Source organism: Phallusia mammillata, chromosome 1, assembly GCF_965637545.1.
Source record: "Phallusia mammillata chromosome 1, kaPhaMamm4.hap1.1, whole genome shotgun sequence".
In the NCBI taxonomy this organism is placed as follows: Eukaryota; Metazoa; Chordata; class Ascidiacea; order Phlebobranchia; family Ascidiidae; genus Phallusia; species Phallusia mammillata.
In genome coordinates, this window is record NC_137252.1 from 4,649,440 (window position 1) to 4,668,361 (window position 18,922).

Consider the following 18,922-nt stretch of genomic DNA (forward strand, 5'->3'; position numbering starts at 1 on the left):
CCTTGACTTGCGATGAAGACCCGAGAAAAATTTCGATCCTGGAAACATTTTATTCATGTTTTGGTTTAAAAATAGATGCAACCTCCATAGATGTAATGCATGTTCATACGAGTAGATTAGTTGGGCCTTGATGTAACCTCAATAACAAGCTTGCTTAACATGTGTAGACAATGGCAAAATTCGTAAATCAAAAATGTGTACTAATTAAACGGTTTGTTGCTCTATATGACTTAACCATAACCAATGGAAATTTACTAATGTTCAATGTACTGAGCATTAACAAATCATTATGCCAACACTAGTGTTTGGAAAAAAAGAGAGGCAAAGTTTGTTTGATGATGTTCACCTTTACCTCAATGTAATATGAGTTGACGCTGAAATTGTTGTTCGTTGTAGGATCCACCACAGTAACTAGACCTGGGTCCTGGCCTGTAAAGAAAAATAACAGTTAGAAACTCATCTAACAACTTTTTCGGAGTACGTTCATGTTTTGGTTTTACCCCTTTCACCAAAACATGGTTTTATGTTTTTTACTTAGCAGATACCGGGTAATGATTTTTACTTAGCAGTCACTAAATGTCGCAACTTACCTGTATCGTAAAGATTGAAATTAGCATTTGATCGGTGTATTGGCTGAAGAAGTTCGAGTTTATCAAACTCATTCTTAATGATTTTTGATCTGAAATAAACAAGCATTTTTTTACTTGTAATTTGTGCTTTCTCTTACCATCCTGCCAAAACAATAAAAGATATGTTAAATACTCCTATGCAAAGAAACACTTTAGAAATCCGAAATAAATTACAGATGTCAAACATTTTTCACAAATCTAACGATCCCAAAGGATTCGTACCACAAGAAAAAAAAAAAAAAAAGACAAAAGGGAAAGAATTACTAATTGACCTTAACACGGTTCTTATTTGAAAATCCCATAAAAGATAAAAAACAAACCGAAAATATTTACAGTTGATCATTTTCGAGTTGCTGGAATTCTGCCCAGGTTCTGTCCGTGTTCGGAGTGTAATAATGTTCAACAAGCAGACGATGGACGAAAACATATTGTTCCTAAAATGAAGAATACATATATATATTTAGTGCCCACTATCAAAACTAACAATGCCATAACAGATCAAAAACCCCAGTAATTTTGATTTTATTTCAGTGACCCCCCCTTGTGTTCAGTACTGGGATTCAGCCGGTTCGCACCGGTTCTATGGAACCGTCTCACGAAATTGTATGAGATCAGCGAACCGGTTAGCATTACTGCTTGCTGTCAATAGACTTTTTGTAACAGAACCGATTGAAAAATACGACTTTTGTGATAAAACCGGCGGACAAAAAAATTGAATCCCATCCCTGCTTGTGTTGTAAAAGCATACAAGACCCTACAAAGTCAGCTCACTATTAAGGTGAAAACAAAAGCAAACTGGTTTAATTTGGAACGGCGTAACTTTGCTTCAACTATTTAAAACGCGCAAGAAATAACCACGTGGTGACCTACACCCATCATAGGTTAGTGCCGACCATTAACGCATTATCGTAGTCGGCCACGATGTGATTTGTTTGCAGATATATTGATCCCTCATATTGTCAGGCATAAACTTGTCAAAACTTTTAGAATAGACTATACTTCGTTATTGCATGACTTGGAGCTACTAGCAAAGCACATACTGATATAAACTTGTTAACTTTAAAAAGCTTGTGTTTTATTACTTATAACTTTCCTTGCTTAGGTAAATAAGATCTCTATGATTTTACCAAACTTTGAATCATGTCTGATCGAGTGTCTCTCATTTTCATCGTCGCCCGCATAACATTCACTTGGTCTGTGTCCGACATCTCATTGATGAGAACATCCATTGCTATGTAGGTGCCCGTCCGACCTGCTCCGGCACTAAAACGAAACACATAGTCAAAAATGGCGTCAGGCAAAACATGTTGACATGAAATTAAGGCCAAATGGTAAAGCAGATGTCATTATTGAAAACCACTCATATCAAGACTCTTTGCTCATTATATTTCTTAGTGGAAAACACTTCTGCTTATTACACAACGTAAGATAAAGCAATCAGTAAAAAAAATTCCAGAGGCGATCAAGATTGCGAAAATGGGTTCGTTTACTGTTTAAGAATATAATCATCATCAACACGGCACTACCTGCAGTGTACAACTATTGGGTTTCCGTCTTTAAGTTCCTCAACCATGTGACGTAGATACATCATGTTTGACGTCACATCTGGGATTCCGTGATCGGGCCAAGATGTGAAATGCAGTTGGTAGATTGTTCGTTGCATCTAGAGTCAAGAAAATGTTGCAACTATTTTGGATATGGCGGAAGTTGTATCACAATGCACGATTTTCCTGATATGATGACATCGATTGTGCAACAGTAAGGTTAAAAAACACAGTTTTAAGTTAAAAGCACAGAGGAATTTGAAAAGCATTAGTAGGACCACATAGACATACACTTTCCAACCTTTTTTAATAAGTAAGAAGTTTATTGATTCTATTTGAATGAGTAGTAAAATTTACAGGATGACTTACGTTGTGGCAGGATAGCGTCATTTTTCTTCTAATAATTCCACTCATATGATACTCATAATGTGTTTCAATACAGAATCCACCAAAGTTTAAAGTTTCAGCACAATCAGGCCAATACTTGGAACATACTGTCTGCAAATCAAAGACGAAAATCTTTATTGGTCCATATAACACATCAAATTGATATGTCTACAGTATTCCAACACTCATATTTAACTGCATTGAAAATGTTGAACTACTATACAAGGTTGCATATATTGCTTGTTAAAGATAAGGGTCAAACAGGTTTGAAAGAAGGACTTTTCGGGTCGATCCGAGTTCGATCTTACGTTTGAATGTTGTAAGCTTATTCAGGCCAGACATTCGGCTACATTTGTGTTGTATGTGTACCTCTGACTTTGAGGTATGTTTTTGGCTTTTTGTAATGGATTTGTACCAAGTTTTTGACCTGTATAAGTGGTTCCATGTCTGTTTAAACAGTAAAACATTTTTGGGTCTCACCTTTCCTGATTCCACTAGGTTTGTGAGCATAACAACTAATGTTGTGCCGTTTTCCCAAATCATTCTCCAAAAATCTTCCAGTGTTTCAGGCTTGGGTCCTTGTGCGGCGATGAACTTCCGTTCTTCATAATAACCCTGACGAAATGACAACAATGTTATACATAGTAGTTTACAACACAAACTGTGCCCAATATCGGTAGTGCCTTTTAAGAATCAATTTATTTGTTTGATGTCTTGTAATATCGGCAGGGTGTCTGGCAGCTACGGTTCTGATCATACTGCTTTTCGAATCCCGGTCCATTGTTTTTGTTTTTTACAAATTGTTCAAATTGAATAAAAAAGTTTTTCTTGACAAAAACATACCACCTAATTTCTTGCAGAAAAAATATTGCAATACCACACATGTTGTTTATAAATTGTTAAATGATTATTGTAATAGACTAATAAAAAATCATAGTCTTACAGGAATATACGATGCGTTGATGTAACTGGTTTCTTTGTCTCCGCTGAACACGACTCTCGAATGATCATCTATTTATTAACAGGAAAATCAGGATTGTTCATTTTTCCGCAAAAAAAACCCGCAAAAAATCACATTTTTTCAGCATAAGTCAAACAACAAAAACATTCAAACCACACGATATTTAGTTGCTTGTCAAACTGCTATTTCTTGTAGCATTTAAAAAAATAACAACGTGCTTTTCAAAATCTAACATATATGTTAATTTACTCACATGGGAAAACATGGTTGAATCGGTTTTTCTTCGTGTTGCATTGCATCTTTGCTACTTCTCTGGTTCGTGCACTCGACTTGCTAACACGACAGATTTCCTGAAGAACAATCTCATAACATTTTAGGATTAGTCAGTAAAACTTTTTGACATTCACCTCACTGGGTTGTACAGCAAAGTCAAAGAAAGCAGAAGTAAATTTAGTGGTGTCAAATTTTAATCGAATATTTGGTACGCTCAAAAAATGTATCAAATTAGCTAGTGTTGCACATAAGGCAGATATGCTGCAAGGCATGTTTATAATTTAACAAGATATAAAAATCTTAAAAGGGGCAAAATAGATATTTGCGTTAACTGGGAATACCTCATATTGCAGTTCCCATGTTTTAAATCCATCCGATGAGTTATCAATGAAGGATTATAGCAAATGTTTATCTTTGCACGATTGTTTCTCCAAGTTTGCCAAATGATCAGCTACATACAAAAAATGTAGATTTTCTTTACATACAAACTGACCTTGTTTAACACTAAGTTGGAACTTCTACTTACCAATAAAGCTTTCGCTTTGATATTGTCCCTGGTGTTGATTATGATGAGAATTATCTTCAGTAATTTCAATCATGTCATCAACCTGCAAAAATAAAATGAAACTTATTAGCCTTCTCTCATACCTTTTGCCTGCAGGTTTATTGTCTTATCCGCTTTGTTCTCATGAGATTTGGGATTCTAATCCGACCTCGGTTACTATTCTTAGAAAAAAGTTAGATTGCTCCAACACACAGTGGAGCCTGGTGTGATGAAATAAATCAAAGTCACCAACTGCCCAAGTCAAAAAACAACACACAAAAAAAAAAACAATTCAGATTGCAATAAACCTTGCATCTCGAGGAATTATTGTTAATTACACTGTGAGACGTTGCTCGCCCATCGAGGTTAAAAAATAAAGTAACATAGAAATTTACACTTACGTTTTCATATGTATTCTCTTCGTCTTGTACAGTGGTCGTAGTGTGACAGTTTCCTAACATAACATTCCTAACATAGCAAAATTCACAAATTGTATGTTAGATTCTTCGGATATAAAACCATAAACCTACCATATAAGTGACAGCTGCAACATTTTTGATCATTGTTGGTGTGGTTTTGCCTTTAAACGACAAAATGATTCATAAATCTGTATTTACAGCATCGTACAATATTTAAAATGTTGCACTACTAAACAGATCATCATGGTTGTAATAAAAATTCCTAGGCTTAATAAAAGAAAAATAAAGGCATATATCTCAGCTAAAATATGCAGTTGTAATTTTTATTTTATGTAAGCGAAAAATTTAGTACGAACCTTCTAAAGAAGAGCAAAGTCAGGGCGATAACAACGATGAGAATCAAAACAACCGCAATCAGAGGACCGGTCAAGTTCCAAGGATTGCTCCGTGTTACTGCAAACAAAAAGTTAGCTCTTTTATGTACGATTGTCATTGTTTCACTTTGTCAACCAACACTGAAGTAGTATTTTTTTTACCTTGGTTTGTGATAAAACCTGAACAAGCAACAGTTGTCGTTTGTTGCGGAAAAGATGTAAAAGATCCGTAAGCAAGAACCTGAAATATTTAATGTTGGTAGTAAATATAATCTAGCATTAACGTTACATTTAAAGCTGAAGAACTAAAACATTTCTATCATGTTAACTGAGTTAAGAAATGTAAACAAAAATAAATTAACCAAACACTGATTAACGTTGGATAAAACTATTTCAAATTATATTTTGCAAAGAGACTTAATAGACATGCTAAGCAAAAATAAAGATTGACTTGGACATAGGAGTAGAGATACTTTTATGAACAGAAATATTTACGCGCAAATACATTTGAAAGTTACCGAAAAATGTACTGTCGACCCAATTTTGTTTTTATCCATCTGAAACCTGAACGTGTTTTGCCTTTGATTGATGTTGAAGTTTTGAAGAGTTTGGCCCTCTACATTGAGCTGTAAAAAAACACAAGGTTTATTTTAACAAACCCAAAAAGTTGACAGTTTAAAATTGACGATGCCTTTATAGCAGTGTAGTAAAAACCTGGCGGATATATTGGTTGCCTGGCAAATAATGGCCTAATCTTTTCATTTCTGTTGTATATTAATGTTGTTTGAGTGTTCTTTGAGCAATAGTGAAGATTTAAAGAATAAATGACTTGATATTTTTTTAAATATGAATCTGTTAGAATCTAGTATGTGCAAAGCGAGTTTAATCTCCGAACAAAATGTATACACAGTCGGACCTGAATTTTGCAGAATCCATTTTTAGACGACACGTCCCCTAACATGGTCAAGACGCAATCAGTCTGTTTGATTTTAATCTTGCCTTCTTTCAAAAGATAAGAAACACGGCTCGATTGTTGACCACGTTGTACTGGAACTGGAACTTGAATTGTCTTGGATGCAACGACTTCAGGGCAAGCAATCAAAGTTGCTATTGTCTGTAATAAGTGATTTGAATAGGGAAAAAATACACAGTCATACGCAGATCAAAATGACCCCTAATATTACCAAGCTTTTGATGAATTAAAAAGTAGTTGGCGTAAACAAAAACAGCGCTGCCATCATTCAATGGAAAAGAACACACCAATATCTCGTTGAGGTTTTGATTAGATACTTTGAACATTTCTATTTTCTATTTTCCAGAAAACCTTACCTTGACTCGATGAGACACATTTTTAGGCAAACCGTCGGTAATGATGTAGAACTTGTCATTGTAAGGAAATGACTTTCTAATGTTTGTGTTTAAAACTTCCACCTGTGATATTTTCTTAATTTAGAAATCCCTTTTAAGTAAAAGCAATTGAACACATATAACTGATATGATTAAATATAATCGTATCATAGCCTTATTTCTACATTTTCAAGTCGTTTGTCAAAGAGAACTTTGTGTTATTGCACTTTCAGCTCTACCAAATCACATTTAAATTAATGTTAAATTTTTTTAAAGTTTAAATAACTGATAAATAGGGTAGATAGATTTCGAAAGTGAAGTCTCTGCGATGCAGCGATTTAACGTTGCGGATTTGTGACCGTTAAACATCCCCTGTTTAGTGAATCTGTATTTGTTTACACTTGTTAGTGAAACACTGTTCAAATAGACACAATAAAACTTACCCTACATTAGTAAAGGAATGGACAAACTACTAGTTTTACAACAGTTTGCACCAAGTTCGTCTTTTTAATCAATCAACAACGTAAATAGACGTTACTAAAGAAAACAACGAAGGTAAATTCCCACCTCAACTATGATTCCGCGTCCGTTTCTTGAATTTGTCGACTGATGTAAATTTCCGGACCAGGACACAACCAGTCCTTCACAGTTGTATATCGCAGTCGCGTTTACTAAACAGAAGGAAGTAAAAACAAAATCAAAGCTAGAGTAGCTGAAACAGTTTTGTTATTTAACAAATTGCCATAAACCGCAAGTTTTGTGTGAAAATCAATTTGAGAAATTAAAAAAAAAAAACGTTTTTACTCCAAACTTACGTGTAAACTGACAAGCGTAAAAAGCTGTTGTGTTGACATCAATGTTGCAGTTTGGCGTCCAACCCTAACCGTAGTGTAAAGTAGATGGGGAACATGATGACGTTGATCCCAACCAAATATTAACATCTGTAATGTTTGCAGTAAATGTAACCAACTGTTTTAGGAAAGAGATTTTTGTACATCGCTATTACGATTCTTATTCCTACTTTTGCAACAGATTTCTGCAAATATTTTTGTACTAAACGGTACAAAGAAAAAAAATTATGAAGAATTTTGAACCATTTAAACCTACCAAACACATGCAAATCTTTTTTAGACATAATGAACCCGTTGTCTTCTTTTACTGGCCATAACTTTGTGTTCAAAGGACTCGGAACAGCATAACGATATAATGTCTTGGTTCCTGGTCCACCTGTACTCGATGCGTACAATTCGAACCTGTTTTTCCAACCTAACAAAGAATTGTAAGCTGTTAGCTGTTATTGCAAGACATAAAGAATGAACTCAACAACGCTTTATGGCAAATGCATTGCCTACGTTTGCAAGAGAAGCGTTATTGAGTTAAAATTGTCTGAACAAGCAATAACACAACTGTAAAACAAACACATTTGCCACACCAATTAGAAGGTAAAACAAGCATTTTGCTACACAGATTAGAAAGTAGTAAACGCTTGTTTAGAGCGTATTCGAAACACTAAAGATCCAATAGCATAAAAATAGACAAAATATTGTACATTTTGTTGCTTGTTGAAATATATTCTAGGTATGCATATTGTTGCATGAATCTTACCTTTGCCTTCGGGGCATGGAATTCTAAGTAGAATCAACCATCTTGAATCAGGTTCGCCAGCTGGATCACAGAAATACACTGGTATGCTGTTTGCCGAGGAATTGCTGAAACAAAATCATTTTCCTGATATTTTCAAAATTATATTAACTTATTTACTTTTGTGTTTTGAAAAACATGAGAATGTTTTCTATTGTGTTATTCAGTCAGTTACTATCTTACTGTTAAACATTTGCTGATGGTTGGCGCGTTACAAACAGTACTGACCTTTTGTGCAAGTGAAAATAGAAATGTGCACCGTTGTACAAGACAGGTTTCCAAACGCTTGGCTGCGTCATCTTTGTCTTAGAATATTTAAATATGTCACGAGTAGAATATACTTTGCTGTACATCCACATAATTTGCAAATCTGCATCAAAATGAAAAAAAAGAGACAGCGATGCAAATTTCTTAGTTTTCAAATGATATTCTATTGTTGCAAAATGATTTTACAGAATACTTTTTTATTGAAATTTCATAGAAATGTTTTTTCACATTTTTGGGGTCAAGTAACCCAATATTGGTAAAATCAACATTATTCAACCTTCAGTGAACAGTTTAGTTGCAATCGAGGATACTTGATTAATGCTGCTTTGAAAATCTAATGAAGCAAGTTGTCCTCCTTTCACTTGACAAGATGTTTGCGCGGATTTCACGTTCTTCTGGTCATTTGAAAGAAAGATCACCTTTTCATTAGAGCTGATGTATCTTGAACATTCTGAAGAAATGAGTGAAAGTGAGCGGTGGAGTAAAAAGTTTATGCTTTGTAAACAAAATTTGACTATGTTAGTCCAAGTTTTTCACACCAGTATGAGGTTTTAATGTGCATGCAAAAAAATGTTACATACGAGTATCTTACCCTGGCCCAGGAGTAGTGGAACAAAGAGAACAAAAATTACTAAAAGCGTGCCCATGTATTTGATGCCCATCGTTGTGATCAGTGCAAATTGTTATCAAAACCTAACAGCAACAGAACAAAAACCATTGCAAAAAAGCTGGATGTAGGCTTATAAAACATGAAAATAAAACCAAATTGCTCGTTTACTTTGAATCACGGACTCAGTTTAAACTTTAATACATTACTTTAACAAAAACATAAAACAGTGCGTACTTTAGCTATATTTATCAAACCAGCAACATTACTTATAATTGCAACACAGTACCGAAGTAAAACTAAATCTATAACAGACTTTTAATAGCATAGATTTACACCTTACAGCTGATAACTTGACGGAAACAAAAGTGTGGGGCAGTTGCTGTTTGTCAGAAAGTCATGAGGTTGCCTTTGTCATATTGCCCATTCACCTCTTGGGTACTTCGGTCTTGTGTTTTTCGTTATACTCCGTTGGCTTTAATTTGGCAACCGTTCGTTTTTGGATTTTCTTGTTTCCTGGACATTGTGTTTCCTCCTTACTGCCCTTACAAGAAAATATCCCAGCAAAACTTTGTTTAGTTGAAGAAACCGGTGATAAACAATCATGAATATTTTGAATTACGTATTAATTTGCATTGGACAATTTTGGCTTGTATTCTGATTTTTGCTGAAGTGAAGTTTTGAGTTGGTCTTATAAAAACGTGTTTACTCACGCTGCGCTTAACTCACTAGCTTTGAGTTTCTCGCATAACGCTTTATATCATGCTGTAGCTGCAGCGCGTTTCGCCAATATGCACCAATTGTGACATCAACTATTCAAGGCAAAATAGGTTTAACTCTGCCAAAATCAAATGCACTAGCTTTTTACTCAAAATAGGTTAAGAGTTATGCAAGAACTAAAAGTTTGGCGCAAACAAGGGCCCGGAGAAAAAGTACATGCAGAGTTGGATTTGACTGGAGGCCAGTTCAAGGACACAGTAACGTTATTTCCTTGTCGAATGACGCTGGTAACACGAATGTTGGCTCTTTGTTTTGTTTGTGTGCGCTATAGCGTATAGGCAACGTAACTCATCCTTTGACTTTCGTTGTTTGAAAACAATTGAAAGTTTTTTCAACAAATTTTCTTTTTCAACATTCAACTTGAGAAATCACAGTACGCCAGGCCCATTGAAGGCGCTATACCGAATCAGCCGGTCACCAAGCATTCACCACCATATGGCAAGGCGTAGGCTAGAAAAATCTAGCCTGCGGTGGGATTCGAACCCACGACAGGAGTCTTTCCGGGACTTGCGCTCTACCAACTGAGCTACACAGGCCCAGTGGAGAATCCGCCGAAAGTCGAATCACAAGCACCGTTGCCTGCACTTGAGAATGTTGAATTAATGCAAATTTGTGGTAGTAGCCAATGATGTATTGTGTTTCATATATCCAGCTTACGTATTGCTTTGTTTTAACGCACACTTTTAAGAAATTGGGTATTTGGTGACCCATGTTCTGTCTAAATTGAAAATCTTTTTTTTACTGAGATCTACATATCCTACTACTCTCCAGATCCAAGGTAATTAATAATATAAATTTTTGTGTCCTATTAATCGATCTTGACTAATTCTGCGCAGGATTTATGGTGCTAGTTCAATTCTAGCACCATAAGTAATTTTTGCTAATTTCTTGCCATATTTCGCCCTCACATTAACTTTTAGAGACCGGTTTAAGTTGCAAGGTTTTCTTAAGCTTTTTTTCAGTCGTGTTTGGCAGTTGGTAACATTTTATTCGTTTTTTTTTTTTTTTTCAACAATGTGTAAGTTGCATTGATATTAGTGTAGACCAGGGGTGTCCAACACGTGGCACGCAGAGCGTGTGAAAATGGCACGCGAGCTTTTGCACATTCAGATAGTAAACATTATAATTTTTCACGCAATTAATTTTGTTTCTATTGATTCTTCTTGGTCTTTATTCTAACTTCTGTAAAGATTACCAGTGGTAAAGTTACACAACCCACTAATTGGATTGTTCGTTTTTTACAAAATTTAAAGCCTCCTTGCCATAGGCGTAGAGTTTTAAAAAAATGCCAGATGTGCGACTTTTGATCTATAGCGCCGATACCTATACCATGTGCAGTATATATGTACCCGTACGATACTTCGGCGGTATGCGACTATATACCAAAACCTTTTCTGTGTTTTAGCCTGTAGTTTCAGTCACATTATTTTGTAAATAGTCACTTGATACATTTCTTTGTTTGGTTGGGGTGTTTGCTGTGCGTCTAATAACGTATGCACATACCGAAAAGACGATTTGCCGAATCATTTTAACAACGATTTAGTTTTTAAAGAACTTGTTACACAGGAAATAAAAGTAAACCCAATTCACGTTTCAAATATAGCTGACCGTGTATTGTTGACGCCTAAACTTAGGTCATCTTGAATCAAGTTTGGGCCGTTGCAGTGCTTTACAAACGGACATTGAACACGGCTTAGGAATCGGTAATGCAAACCTACAACATCTAAAAGCGACTATAAACCCCTTGCATTGTTTAATGTCGGCCCATGGAATTTAATAACAAAAAATTACAATTATTTTTATTTCAGAAAGTTATTGCGCCACATAATACTAAAACGTTAGTGAACGTGCCATGTTTATGTCGCAATAAAATGCCCGTTTATTTCGAAACAATTGTAATTGTTGCATTTCAACCGATGAGCTGTTCAATTAATTACGTGACTACAAACGCATTTGTGTTTAGTTGGAAAAATATTTTAAACCGACGTAACTTGAACAAAGATAAGTTTTTGACGCACACAAAGTACTCCAGTGTCCCATTTTTTTCTAACCGTTTAGTAGGATTCTACATATTGGCCAAATATTCGGATTGATATCCCGTCCCGTTAAGACGTTTAAGACATGGTTTGGAAAAAGTACCAAAGGCTGGCACGCGAGTATATTTTGAAACCAAAATTGGCACGGCGGTGTGTTCGAGTTGGACACCCCTGGTGTAGACTATGTTTCGCACAAAATCTTTACAAATTCACGAAACTATCATGAAGCCGGATAATGTACGAACATTAGGCACAAATAGTGTAAGACTAACGCCTTGCTACTTTAGACACCTTTACTACAAGGCATTATGTAATAAAATTGACGTATTGAGTAATAAGCATTTTCTATACTATTAATCATCTTAATATTTACAAAAAATGCTTTGCAAATCACCATAAATGTGATTACTGACGTGTTTGTGTTTATGGTTTCTGACGAGCAAAGCTGAATTTCCGTTATCGCTTGCAACAGACAACACTCTCGCGTTGAAGGAAATACGATACTAAACGAGCGAAGCGACGCGTTATAAATTGGTTGTTTTTTATTCATGCTACTGAGAAGGCTACATTAACAAACAGAATCCGTAAAAGGGAATGTAATCGTTTTTTACGTTTTCCACCAGTTAAGGCGGTAGTTCAAGAGGTCGCCTTTTTCGCAGCAAGATTGCAAGCTGTTTGTGAAAACTGTTGATTGTCTTCAAAATCCCACGTCAGTACCTATGGAGGAAAATAATTGGTCTTCGGAAAATACAAAAAACAAAAATGGGGACATTAGAGCAGACAATCAACAAGATAAAAAAGATCGTGCAAAGTGGAAGAAATCTTTGGATTTTTTAATTTCGGCGGTTGGTTTGAACGTAGGACTCGGAAATGTTTGGAGGTTTCCTTATCTGTGCTTCAAAAACGGCGGAGGTAGGAAGATGTGTTGAGTATAGGCCTGCCATACGTCCTCTTTTTGGAGGACATGTCCTCCTTTTTAACAAAAACCAAGTTGTCCTCCGAGGACAAGAAATAGTACCAAAATGTCCTCCTTTATAAAGAATTTCTGATTTACCAAATAAATATGTAACAATTATATATGCCTTTGAAAGAAGCCAAATATACATCTTCAGCTTATTGTTCAGAGAATAAAAGTTTTACATTTTTGAAAATACAAGCTTATTTTAGTAATGTGATGTGATAAATGTTAAACTTTATCCAAGCTAGTGAACACCGTCTAATTTCTGAAGCTTTTATTTTTGGGTTGGCCTTAAAGTATTTTTTCATGTTCTTTTAACCATGTGTCCTCGTTTTGGGGGTGGAAATATAGTAGACTTAGTTCAGTAGCACGACACAATGAGAGTGTTTGAGCCTTAAATAACTTGCTTCGGTTCGATTTCGCTGTTTTTGATCACTATATTCCTAATGGTCCTGCTATTACCTACGTTCAAAACGTTTGTTCATTATTTCTCATTTCAGGAGCATTCCTTGTTCCTTATCTTCTCTTTACTGTGCTGATTGCGATTCCTGGCAACGTCCTTGATATTTCCTTAGGGCAGAGATTTAGACAGGGACTCTTGAAGAGTTGGAATATAACCCCAATAATGAAAGGTAACTCAGATTGCCATGAGTCAGCAAAAAGTTATCTACTGTTTTATAAGTGATGAAGCAGCAAACATTTATGTATTTTTTGCAGGTATAGCAATTGCCCAAGTAATTTTACTAATAAATTTCTCGATATCCTATCCCATAATATTGGTGTGGGGAGTAAAGTACATCGTGGCCTCCTTTGCCAAAGAACTGCCTTGGTCCACTTGTCACAACGATTGGAATACTGTGAACTGTGTCACACCGAAAGATGTGAAGTTGAACTACACACAGTTGCCTGGCAACCAAACGGCGGGAAATTTTAGCGGGAAAGTGTCTGCGGCCACAGAGTTTTGGAAGTAAGAAACGTAGTAGTGAGAATTATAAAGTTATTGATATTTTCTTAACAACTTTTTTCGCAACAAAAGATTTTGAACTCATTACATTTGACATTTAGAATAAAATGTATCGTTTTAAGGGAGTATTTTTTAAAAAGAAGTGTACATATGGATGACAGTGCTGCTGTTTTGTTTACAAGCATATGTTTATCGGAATAGCAAACATTAATACAAAGTCAAAACAATACGTAATATTCCTCATACTCACTACAAACTACATTTGAAGACATTTTGAGTTTTAATTAACAATCTTAAATCGTTTCAGCTTCAAATTTAATGTTCACATGGACATTTTTTGGGCTGTGACGACATGCACAGAAGTAGTAGTTTCGAAGTGTTTACATGCATCATCGACGTTTCTTTGTTTACATGCATCATCGACGTATTCAACAATATTTTCTTTGTTTACATCCGATCATCGACGTATTCAAAATTATTGAATTAATTAAAACAACATGCCATACCACAACTAAGTGCTTTAGTTTACAAACGATCTTACGTATTTCCAGCCTTAAAGTTCTTCAGAAATCCGCCGGTATCGAACAAATAGGAGATTTGGTTCCCGATCTGAGTGCTTATCTTCTTGTTATATGGATCGGACTTTACTTGTGCATCTTTAAAGGAATTAACTGGTCAGCCAAGGTAAAATTCAAAAACAATTTTTCATTTGCATTCAAATTTATTAAACCACAGTTACACGTAAATTTGTTTTACATCATAATTCAGATTGCCTACGTCACAGCTACACTTCCTTATGTTTTTATTGTCGTCATCCTTATACGTGGTCTGCTGCTTGAGGGCGCTAGTGAGGGAATTAAATACTTTTTAATCCCTGACTTGAACAAGTTGTTGGATCCTGGGGTAAGTGTAAAGGCAGCGAATTGCCCAAAAAATCATTGATCTGTTTACCGTTTTCGTTGCAACTGTAACAAAATACAATTTAGTTTTATCAGTAACATAAGTCTATTTTTCTTTGTGATTTTGTGGTAATAAACTATTTATTCCAGTAGAAGAAACTGTTGGATGTGATAATGTAGAAATGTGGTATGTCAAAGCTTTTGTGTTTTTTCAGTGTGGTCAAGTTGTTAAACACTGTTTTAAATGGATAAAAGTTAGGTGATTTGTTCAAATGGGTTACTTTGTCGTAAACCTTTACCAAGTTTGCATCAGCCACAGTGTATCAGCGTTCATTTATATAAGTTGATCTAAAATTGTGAAGCAGCCATGAGTTCGAATCATGCCGCAAATTATTTTTTACAATCTAATTCTTTGCTAAAAGGAAATGGTAAAAAGGCAAAATCCTGATTTAGCACCAGTCCAAAATAAAGCCAAGATGTAACTAAAGTTTTCTTGGTGTCTTTTCTTCCCAGAAAATAGTTGATCATTTGATTCGATGTTTTGACAGGTTTGGGTCAGTGCTGGATCCCAGGTTTTATTCACAAACGCTCTGGCCTCGGGAGCACTTACATCACTTAGCACGTTTAACGACTATCACCACAACCTGTGGAGGTACGTCTGTACTTGTGGTGGTTATGTAAAAATTAAAATTTTTGTTCCCTTTGTTAAGTCATTTAAAATATTTGGTCGTTTTGTAATAACCCCGCATGTTGTGCAAGCAATCGTGGCCTTTGTGTTACTGGTAAATACAATAAACAATCTTCTTATAAAGCAGGGTTTAAACAACAAATGTTTAATTTTTTAAACAAATGTTTTTCAATATTTGTTTTTCGTTTTACACAGAGATGCTTTTTATATTGTGGCAGCAAACCTTATCGCAAGTTTCACTGCCGGGTTTGCTGTTTTCTCTGCTTTGGGTTTCATGGCAAACTACCAGGTAAGAAATGAATCCTCGAAATTGAGTAGTAGCTGTGTTAAGTTTTTGAGTTGTAACTTAAATGAGTCAAGTTATGCTCACTGTTGTTTTTACACACAAGCTTTTTGTACATTTGTAAAGTTACATTTTTTTACCAAGTTTGTAATTTTGTTTTGCTGTAGATTGTTGTATTAAAGCTCGCCATTACGTTCACAGAACAAAACCTTAGATGAAGTCGCCTCTTCCGGTCCGGGCTTGGCCTTCATAGTTTACCCCGAAATCCTTTCACTTCTACCAGCTCCACAACTCTGGTCCGTTCTATTCTTTCTCATGATTCTGTTCCTTGGATACGACACACAGGTCGGAAGAAAATGACTTGAAACGTATGATTATATAACTTCCAATGCTGTTAAATAAGCTGGCAATCTCCCAACAAAAATCGAAATGTGCTACATATTGTGATCTAATTTTGCTGGGCCTTACCTTAAAGCCTAAAAAGTCAAATAGTTGAGCGCCAGCCCCGGATAACCCCCTGTCGTGGGTTCGAATCCCATCGCTGGCTAAGTGTTTTCACCCTATTCTGCATGGAGGTGCTTTGAGACCAGCTCGATTTGCTAATGCGTCCCTTTGTTAAATATTCTTGTCAGTTTGAACATTTTTTGCAACACAATTCATACCAGATGAATAGTAAGCTCTTAACTTTTGGTGTGTTCAGTTTGTTTGCTTGGAAGCAGTTATAACGGCAATCATGGACAACTGCCGGATGTTAAGACACTATAAATATGGCAGGAGCATAACACTAGCGATTCTGTTTGCTGTTTTCATGTTACTCGGTCTTTCCATGGTCACACAGGTTTGTGTTTCTATAACTTTTTAGTCATGGTAGAAAAACATTGAAAATCAAATCAAACCAAATTCAGTTGATTTGCTTTGTTACTTTGTCATTCATAACTGTTAAACGGTTTTTATAGCAGCAAGGACACCCAAAAAACATGACTTAATTATCAAGTCAACTAATAATGTAAATTCGCACCTTGGGGTTTTCTTTTCAAACTCTGGTAAAAGCTGCTTAAAATTAAACTAAGAAAAACTTAACCAAAGCACTTCAGCAAAGTGTCCAAAAGGCGACAATTTAAAGCTGGTATGTTTACTCAGGGAGGTGTTTACATCTTTGAACTGCATAGCTCTTACGGTGTCGCGGGTTGGTGTTGGCTTGTGATGGTTATGTGTCAGTGTGTGGCCGCCTCGTGGTTCTACGGATTCGACAGATACTGGGAGGATTTGGTAAAGATGATTGGCGAAAAGAGAGGAAAGATGTGGATCAAAATATCATGGAAGTTCATCTCACCTATAACTTGCGGGGTTCAGTTTTGTAATTGTTATGCATGTGTGTGATATGCTAAAGATGTGTATTTTACAAACAGACGATGGCAATCTACTTAATGGCGAACATCAAACGTCCGACATATGATGACTATACTTACCCTGTATGGGCTGAATGTATTGGACATCTCACAAGTCTAAGTTCAATTGCGTTTATACCTGGTTATGCAATCTACAAACTTGTGAAAACTTGGCGAAGCGGTGAAAACATTAAACAGGTATGCATAAATAGATTTGTGGAGCAAATCTAGTTTTGTTGAATAGAATACAGGTTTAAACATAAAAATAAAGAATCCTTTCGTCTAACAAACATCATTTGCTAGCTGCAGCTCCATTGTTCATAATAATATTTTTTGTTTGTTTTTAGTTGCTGGCTGCGCAGAAGATTGACGCCGATCCAACATCCGGGTTACCTACTACGTCTACACACGAAAACTTGGAAACGCTGCTTTGACCTTAAATTGACCTTCAGATAAATCCAACAACTATATTTGGACATTTTTACAAACATCACGGTTATTATTTAGCTTAATAGTGCGCCAGGCCAATTAAAGGCGTTATGCCGAATCACCAACTTAGTTTTTTGTCCCTAAACTAGCCATAATTTTTTTCAACAAACAACTTATTTACTTAAAACTATTGATATTCTTTGAAAATTTAGCCATTTGTTTAACTTAGTCTCTCACTTGTACGCTTTGCATATTGCTGTGCTTCACATCATATTTCATTTTAAAAACTTATTTATAAAATCGCAAGGTTTCACATATTGTTTGAATGTTAAAAATATTGCTTCGCATAACGCAGGAGTGGGCAACCTTTGTTAATGTGAGGCCAAATACAATACCCAATATTAGATCGCGGGCCGCACCTGTGTATAACACAAGGTGATTTTACTTCGTTGCTTAACAAATATACTTAATTACAAGTAAAATTCGCTTTTGATTCTAGTCACAAAACGCCTGGTCGCAGACAAATTGCATCGGGCGCATTAATCTGCTTAAAAATATGTAATATTTGGACTCGTTTATCAGTACATTTCAAATTCAATCGTCTCTGCGGACCGCACAACCTTTACATTAAGGGCCGCATCTGGCCCGCGGGCCGCAGGTTGCCCACCCCTGGCATAACGTATGCTTAAGCGATATCAGCGACAGAAAGTTGTTAACCAGATTTCTGTGAACAACGGCAAATATGGGTTTAACGCCGTACGCTTTATCATCATTAATCGAATAAAATAATGTTGCACAAACATTTCTTGATTCAAATGCAAGACAAACCATTTGGTTACATTATACATTGTTTTGGTACAACTCTGTGTTATAAGTTTGGAGAAATGACTGCAACCACAAGGAAATAACAAAACCCGAAACCGAACAGTTGCCAAATTAAAGTTAAACTAAAGACAAACAAAACCGAGAAAATCTAGCTGGGTTTGTGAAATCGTGACACAAGTAATAACACGAATTTCCTAAGCAACGCGTCAGCCCTTCAGCAACTACGCAACACTATTATCGCTTCCGACAAGCTGTCAGTCTTGAGGCAGAAACTTCTGCTAGTGTGAGAAGGCAGCAGTAGAGTTAGTTTAACTTGATGTTGTTCTTATGAGACATTAGCAGCAGTAGTATACTACTAAATAGTAGCTATAGTAGCAGGGATGTTTGTTAAATTAAGTAAAAAGATAGCATAGATTGCCTCTATAAGTCGATATCAGAGTTTGCCTCTGAACCTGGACATGTCTAGCAGTTGGACAGGCAAGAGCAAAGTTTGTACCTATTCCGGTTAGCCGCAGTGTCATGTTCTGTTTACGAACAGTTTTTGTTATTAACAGAGGTATAAATATGTAATCATACCAGAGACAAAAAGCTTAAAGATACGGTTTTATTAAGCACATTAATACCAATTGTGTTTTTCTATATTTAGGTATTGTTTGTAACTACAGTCAAAATGCATTGT

The 18,922-nt window shown here is 35.8% G+C and overlaps 1 non-coding gene across 1 annotated transcript; it reads right to left on the reverse strand.

The window, feature by feature from the left end:
- Window positions 1-10,235: 10,235 nt before the first annotated feature.
- On the reverse strand, window positions 10,236-10,309 carry Trnas-gga (transfer RNA serine (anticodon GGA)). The gene has a single exon. It is a non-coding gene; the product is annotated as a tRNA-Ser (tRNA).
- Window positions 10,310-18,922: the final 8,613 nt, after the last annotated feature.